Here is an 8,157-nt window from a genome sequence, read left to right as displayed (position 1 = left end):
TTTGCCTTGGGCTTTTACCTCACTCAACATTTTTCATTCCATGACTCGATCTGCAGACCCATGCCTGCAGATACCTCGGATGTGCTCTGGCCTCAGATTGTCCTTGGATGAGAATCTTATTCTGGGATCTCCCCCACAGTGAGCTTCCACCAGCCCTCTGGATTCCCCTGGGACATTGCTGACCCTCTCCGCCTTCTTCACGCTACGTCACCTGGAGGTGTTTGGAAACGCAGGCTCCTGAGGAAACCAAGAGGAAGATTCCGGAATGCTGTTCTCCACAGCCTGGCATATTCCTTTCTGAAAGGTGAACTGAATCTGGACAGCAGATTTTGTCTTTAGATGTCTACTCTAAACTGATAGCCATTAAAATAATAATCAACGGTCTCTACATGTGGACATGAAACCTACCAATAGTATATTATTAAATTAAAACACAGATGGCCGGGCCTGATGGCTCAAGCCTGTAATCCCAGCACTTTGGGAGGCTGAGGCGGGTGGATCACTCGAGGTCAGACAGAGGCTGCAGTGAGCCAAGATTGCACCACTGCACTCCAGCCTGGGCAACAGAGTGAGACTCCATGTCAAAAAAAAAAGAAGAATATTTTTTTACTTTAAACCTGAGACTGATCAGAAAGCTGGAGAGCGGAAAGGAGCTTACATTGTAGAACAGCGATAAAGATTGCTTTATCTCCTTTAGTCCTCACAACCTCCCATGATGTGAAAGCCCCATTTTATAGCTGGGAAAGCTGATACTTAGGGAAGGTCAGCAATTTGCCAAACTCACAGTTAGGTAGACTGGATTTGAATCCAGCTCTGCCTAATCTTGCGCTGGTGTTTCCATAGTTACGACACTTTCTCCTTCTAAGTCAGAAGCTGGGGCAAGACCAGCACCAGTTCTTGGGTCGGCTTAACATTTGATGAAACTTCTCAAAGTTTTAGAGTCCTCTATCCCCTCAAATTATCCTTCAAGCTCTAATTTCTCACAGAGTGGTGCATGGCAGCACCAGCATCACCTGGGAGCTTATTAGAAATGAAGAGTCTCGGGCACCATCCCAGACCTACTGGATCAGAATCTGCATTGCAACAAGGTGCCCAAGTGATTCATCTGCACATTGCAATTTGAGAAGTGCTGCTTTTAAAATGCCTCCTCAGCCCCATTTTCTACCCAAGTTTCTATAGAAACGACCATCCTTTGTGCCAATGTCCAGTTACTTCCCCCAAAGCAAAGGGATCTCTCCATCAGACACAGGAACCTTGGAGCCCAGAAGGAGAAAAGCTATCTCCAAAGATAACTTTATTAATCAACATAATGCCTGGTGTATAGGTGTGGATGTGCGAGCTTCAGGATAACTGGACCTGCTCCCTCTACAGCAGCCAGAGCATTGGTATATTGGCAAATATTTAACACCCAGCTTGGGGTAGAGCCCTGATTGACAGCATTTGCCCATTTCTATAAAGTAAGTCTTCCCACCAGGGCCAGTTCCAAGCTACTAAGGTGATGTCACCGAATATGGAGCTGAGAAGGGATGTGCGTAATTGACTCACAAGAACAGGCAGGAGCAGGTGTAACCAGTCCAGCACACCACTGAGCTGGAGCCTAGTTTTTACAAGTCAAGAGAGGGAAAGCCACAGCATTATCTCAGCTAATGAAGACATAATGTTTTATTGTTGGCTTCCACAGCCATTTAAATTTATCCATCTCTAATTAGCTTTGGAAAATAAAAAATGACTTGCCAAATACACTCTGCAACAGCCTGTCAGACTGTAAAATTGCCTATGGTGGCTGTTCTCCTGGAAAATAGAAGGAGTCTTGGGTTTGCAGTGGAGAAAGGATGGGAAGCCCTGACTCAGCCTCATGAATAAATCATTTCTAGCAGCTTCTGGGTGGGAGGATAAAGGGTTCAGGCAAACTCTGTGAAATGATTTCCCCCTAACTCTTCAGCATCTGCTCTTGTTCATTTCTCAACAGGGACAAGGTATGGCAGCTGCGTAGTTTTGAGTTAGAAAGAGAAAGTCCAGCTGGGAATATCCGAGCGGAGCTGGGTTGACAGAGAGGAAAGGAAAGATAGCCTGGGTGATGGGAAATTGGGAACAGGTGTATAGAGGAAGGAACCAGGAATTGTTTGAAGAACATTGAGTAGATCTGCTTGACTGGAGTAGAAAGTTGTTAATTATTGTCATCCTCATTAGCCTCCACTTACCAAGCACTCACCATCTGCCAGGCTCTGTGCTAAACATTGTAAGTCGATTATCTATCTCACTGACTCTTCACAGAAATCCTGTATTGATATTGTTATCATCATCTCCATTTTACAGGACAGGAAACTGTGGTTTGAAAAGCTTAAGATATTTGCTCAAGGTTACACAGGTAGTAAGAAAAGGAGGCACATTTGCAACCCAAGTCCATCAGATACTGAAGCCCATTGCTCTAAGTTCTGCAATAAACATATCATCTCCAGATTTATGGGACTAGTAGGAAGAATTTATGAAAGTTATGGGAGGAAAGAGATACGTTCGTCCCTGAGAAATATTTCAAGAAATTTCTCCAAGCAAATCAAAAGGCAGAAGGACGGGAGATGGACCACCATTACTCCCCCTGGGTCTTGAAATCTGAGAGTGGGTGCTTAAATTCAAAGAGCCTCACCTACCAGTTTCTTCCCTGCTCAAACAATCCTGGAGCACATGCTCAGTTCTGGAAAGGGCATTTTCAGGGGAACACTGACAAAACAGTACATGAACAGAGAGGAATGACTAGAAAGTATAAAGATTCAAAAGCTACCTTTGTTGAAAAGGAGCAGAAGCCAGGAAGGTGGAGGCTGAACTGACAAACACATCAGAGATCGCTGGCTAATCATAAAACCTATTTCCCCCTCTTCCTGGACACAGAGCTGGATCACATTTTTCAGTTGTCCTGACAATCAGTGTGCCCACAAACTGAGTTCTAGTCACTGGAATATGGGTGGAAGTGATGTAGGACACCTCTGGGCTTGGCCTCAAAAACCCTTATATGTATAATCCTTTGTGTTCTTTCTCCTTCCTCGGTGACCTTGGGAGTCATTGCTGGAGAGGGCAGAGCCGCAACATGGAAGGAGCCTGGTCTCTAAATTACTCCAACCAATGAGCCTCCCACCAATCAAAAACACTGAGTTAAACTTTATGTGAGCAAGAAATAAACTTGTATTTATTGAGTTTTTTAAAAAGAACATCCTTGTCAAAGAAACCAGAAATACTGGGCTGGAGAAAACACAGAGGTAGAGAGTGGTGTTAAATCAAGTTTAGCCTAAAGCTACCTCCTTACATATTGTAAGTTCAGCCTAAAGGCTTTTCTGCACATCGTGAACTATATCCTGAATGGAATTGTAAACAGACTGTAGCCTACTCTTGTGCCAATCACTGAGTTTTGGCCAATCAAAGGTGGCCAACTGTTCAAACTGTGTTCTAATAAGGCAAATGCCAAGCTGTTGCTGTACCTCATTTCTGTTTTCTGTATGCCACTTTCCTTTTTCTGTCCATAAATCTTCCAACTACACAGCTGCGCTGGAGTCTCTGAGCCTACTCTGGCTCAGGAGGCCGCCCAATTCATGAATCGTTCTTTGCTCGATTACACTCTGTTAAACTTAATTTGGCTAAAGTTTTTCTTTTAACAGTAGTTATGTCATCCAACTTCAAATACCTGATGGGCCACCATAAATTAAAAGATTTCTTGGTGTCACTTCCAGGTAGAGAACTAAGTCCAGGGGTAATATCTGAAAGGAGATTGATATGGTTTGGCTCTGTGTCCCCACCCAAATCTCACCTTGAATTATAATCCCCATAATCCCCACCTGTCAAGGGTGGAACCGGATGGAGGTAACTGGATCATGGGGGTGCTTCTCCCATGCTGTTCTCATGACAGCGAGTGAGACTCAAGGGATCTGATGGTTTTATAAGCGTCTGGCATTTCCCCTGCTTGCACTCACTCTGTCCTGCCACCCTGTGAAGAAGGTACCTGTTTCTCCTTTGCCTTCTGCCATGATTGTAAGTTTCCTGAGGCCTCCCCAGCAATGCAGAACTGTGAGTCAATTAAATCTCTTTCCTTTATAAATGACCCAGTCTCGGGTATTTCTTCATAGCAGTATGAGAATGGACTAATACAGAGACTGACTGTGTAGGAGATTTCCAACGTAAGGAGAAAAAGTCCTAAGAATCAGAGATGTCCAAAGATCTGCCTCCTGCCCACCCTTCAACCTCATCATGCTCCCCTTGGCCACTCATCCTTCCTTCTGTTTCATGCATATCCTGGGCTCTTTCTTACCTCTGGGCCAGTATGCCTTCAGATCCCTCTGCTTCAAACACTCTTTCTGACTCTTCACAGGCCATATGCATGTATTCATTCAACAACTATGTATTGCTGTGTGCCTGCTCCATGCCAGCACTGTTCTGGGTGCTTGGGATAAAGCAGTGACCAAAACAGACAAAAATTCCTGCCCTCATGGAGCTTAAATTCAGCCAGAGATCACTATAAACAGTGACATGATTAATGAGATAATATGTTAGATGATAAATGCTATGGTGATGAAGGAAGAAAGGCATAGCAAAGAAAGGACTGGGAGTTCCAAGGCAGGGATGAGGGGTGGTCAGAGACAAGTCGCCATTTTAAGTAGGGTGGGCATGGCGATGGTAGGCCTCACTGAGAAAATGGTATATGAGCCGCTACTTGAGGGAGGTGAGGAAATGAATCAGTGGATGACTGATTAGTCAGAGCGTTCCAAGCAGGATGAGCATTCCAGGCAGAAGGAATAGTAGGAGCAAAGTCCTTAAGGCAGAAACATTTCTGGAATGTTCAAAGAACAGAAAGGAGGCCATCATGGCTGGAGTGCAACAAGCAAAAAACGGTGTAATAAGAAAGGGAATGAGAGAGGCAACCGGGGCACATGAGTCTTCAGGTTAAATGCCACCTCCTCTGGGAAGCCTTTCTGAACTCTCAAATCTAAACTGAGTTCCCTCCTTCAATCCCTTTATTCTCTCTCATGCACCCTTGTCTTTTATAATATCATAAGTTATAATTCATGAATTTAATTTCTTACTATCTTTAACCCCCATTAGACTGTGATGCCACTGAAACCACTTTTGCAAAAATTATAACCGAAGAAATTATGACAGTGAAAGAGAGCTGACCAAACAACCGACTCCATCTTGCTTCTAACCTCTCAGCTGTCCTTGTTCATTCCTGGGCATAGGCTGAACTAACCTCGAGAAGGAATTTGTAGTTTAACTTTGAAACAAAAATGTTAACAGCCCTTTCCCAAAATAAACCTCCTTCTTGCCTTGGGACCAGTCTGCCTTTGTAGGAGTAACAAATTAGCTACAAGATTAGAAATTATGGTTTAGAAACCATGCAGCCTCTGGCTGCAAGAGTCTGAACCTCCCCAAATTCCTCCTGGGAATAACATCACTGTTGTAAAACCTAAGATCAGTGCTTGAGATATTTTGCAGACCCTGCATTCTGATGCACCAGCTGATGCCACCCAAACCAGTAATCTGGTGCAACCAGTTCTGCGATCCCACCTAGGGACAGAAGACGGCAAGGAGTATTCACCTCCACCTGCTATGATTTCATCTCCACCCCAACCAATCAGCACTCCCCACTTCCCAAGCCCCTACTCGCCAAATTATCCTTAAAAACTCTGATCCTAGAATTATCAGGGAGACTGATTTGAGTAATAATAAAGCTCCAGTCTCCTATATGGCCAGCTCTGTGTGAATTAAACTCTTTCTCTATTGCAATTCCCTGTCTTGATAAATCAGCTCTGTCTAGGCAGCGGGCAAGGTGAACCCGTGGGGCAATTATATGCCAGGACAGGGGCCAGGTTAACTTCAATCATCTCACTGCACCAGCACCTAGCCCAGTGCCTGGTAGTTGCCCAATTAATATTTGGTGTTTAATTAATATTTCTTGGCCAAATGAATGGCTGTTGTAATAAGTTGCCTTATTGGTAGTCAATTGGTGAGGATTCCCCTGTCACAGGGTGCAGTTAGACAGCAAACTCCAAAATCCTTTCCCACCAGGAGAGTCTGTAATGCTCTGGCATTCCTAAAATAAAGCCCTAAGTTTATTTTCTGTTGCAAACAGGCAAACAACTTTCTCTTGTCCTTCCATTTGGCAGAATTCTTTCTTTCCACTTAAAATCCTCTTCCTTCACGCTTTTCTTTGTCTGTGCCCCTCAAGGCTGTGCTGTGTTCTCTTTGCAAATTATAAATCCTACTAGGCTTCTCCACTTGATACTGCCCCTTGGCCATTTCCAAGAACAACTGGGTAACAATTCCCGTAGTTCTAATGAAGCTAGGTTTACTCAGCTCTCTTCCCTCCCCCACTCACCTTGCAACCTTAACACAGCCAGTTGGCTATGGAAGGACACTGCATGGTGTGTAAATATAGACCACCTGGACAGAAACCAAAAAAGCATCCAGAGTTTCATTTGGGGAATCATGCAACAAAATGGCAAAGAGAGCAATGGTGTAATATAGACATTGGTCTCCATTCTTTAGCCAGATGTTGATTTGTGGTGGAATTTCAGAGATGTTATTTAACCTCTCTCAGCCTCAGTTTTCTTATATATAAATTGGAGATAACTAATGGGGTTAGCATCATTACAACACAAGGATATGAACACACTATGAAGACTTCTAAGTATTATTCTAATGAGAAATGTTTCATTATAATCTATTGATACAGATTTCCTGTCAATCATCTCTAAAGACCTGCAAAATCTGGCCCCTGACTCTCCGAATTCACTCAGAGCCATTCTCCAACTGGTTCCCTATTAGTTCCTTTAACACACAAGTTCTTTCCTGCCTCACAGCTTCTTTCCTCTGCCTGGGATACTTTTCCCTCCCAATATTTATCATGTCTAGATGCTTCTTTCCTTTGAGTTCTCAGTTTAAGCGTTGCCTTCTGCTATGATCTGAATGTTGGTGTCCCCTCCAAATTTCCTGTGTTGGAACCTAATACCAATGTGAATAGTATTAAGATGTGGGAGCTCTGGGAAGTGATTAAGTCATGAGGGCTGCACCCTCATGAATAGGATCAGTGCCCTTATAAAACAGCCTCAAGCAAGCTCCCGTGCCCCTTCTGCCATGGGAGGATGCAGCAAGATGTCACCTTTAAAACAGAGAGCAAGCCCTCACCAGACACCAAGTCTGCTGGCGCCTTGATCCTGGACTCCCCAGCCTCCTGAACTGTGAGCAATAAATTTCTGTTGTTTATAAATTACACAGCCTAAGGTAGTTTTTCTGTAGCAGGCCGAACAGACTAAGACACCTTCTAAGAGAAGCTTTTCTTTTCTTGTCCATCCTACCTAAAATGAATGTTCTCATTCTCAACTGTATCTGATTTCTTTATAGCACGTATTATGTCTTTCCATTCATTCTAATCACTTGCCTGTCTGCCTCACCTGATCAAGGACCACGTTTCCCTCCCTCACCATCCCCACTGCCCAGCACAGTGCATGCCCAGCCCGTGACAATGGTTCAATAAATATTTGTTAAGCACATGAATACATTAATTTATGACAGCAGACTACTGAAAATAACACAAAGACCCAACAAAAGGAAAATGCTCTAGAGCCATTCAAAATTATCACTGAAAAGACTACAGTAGCATAGGAAAATATTTAGGATATATGATTAGGTTAGAAAATGCTATTTACACTTGATTTGCAACTATGTAAAAATATGAGGCCAGATGGCCAGAAACTAGAAGTAAACTTGGAAATAGTCAAATGATTTGCTAGGGTGGTGGGACTGTAGGTGTTTTTGGTTTTTTTCTCTTTTATTTCTGCTTCTGTTGCTATAATACTGTTTGTTCAGCAATTATAATGTGTTTTTCATCACTAAACAGGGCATACTGTTGAATTGCTCAAAAAGGAAGTACAACATTTGCTCACAGGTGTATTTGGAACTAACTTCTTTTTTATTTATTTTTTTAATTATTATTATACTTTAAGTTCTAGGGTACATGTGCACAATGTGCAGGTTTGTTACATATGTGTACATGTGCCATATTGGTGTGCTGCACCCATTAACTCATCATTTACATTAGGTATATCTCCTAATGCTATCCCTCCCCCCTCCCCCCACCCCACGACAGGCCCCGGTGTGTGATGTTCCCCTTCCTAT

This window comes from Pongo pygmaeus, chromosome 4 (genome assembly GCF_028885625.2).
Source record: "Pongo pygmaeus isolate AG05252 chromosome 4, NHGRI_mPonPyg2-v2.0_pri, whole genome shotgun sequence".
NCBI lineage: Eukaryota > Metazoa > Chordata > Mammalia > Primates > Hominidae > Pongo > Pongo pygmaeus.
The sequence above is the reverse complement of the archived record's forward strand: the minus strand, read 5'-3'. Positions refer to the sequence as shown.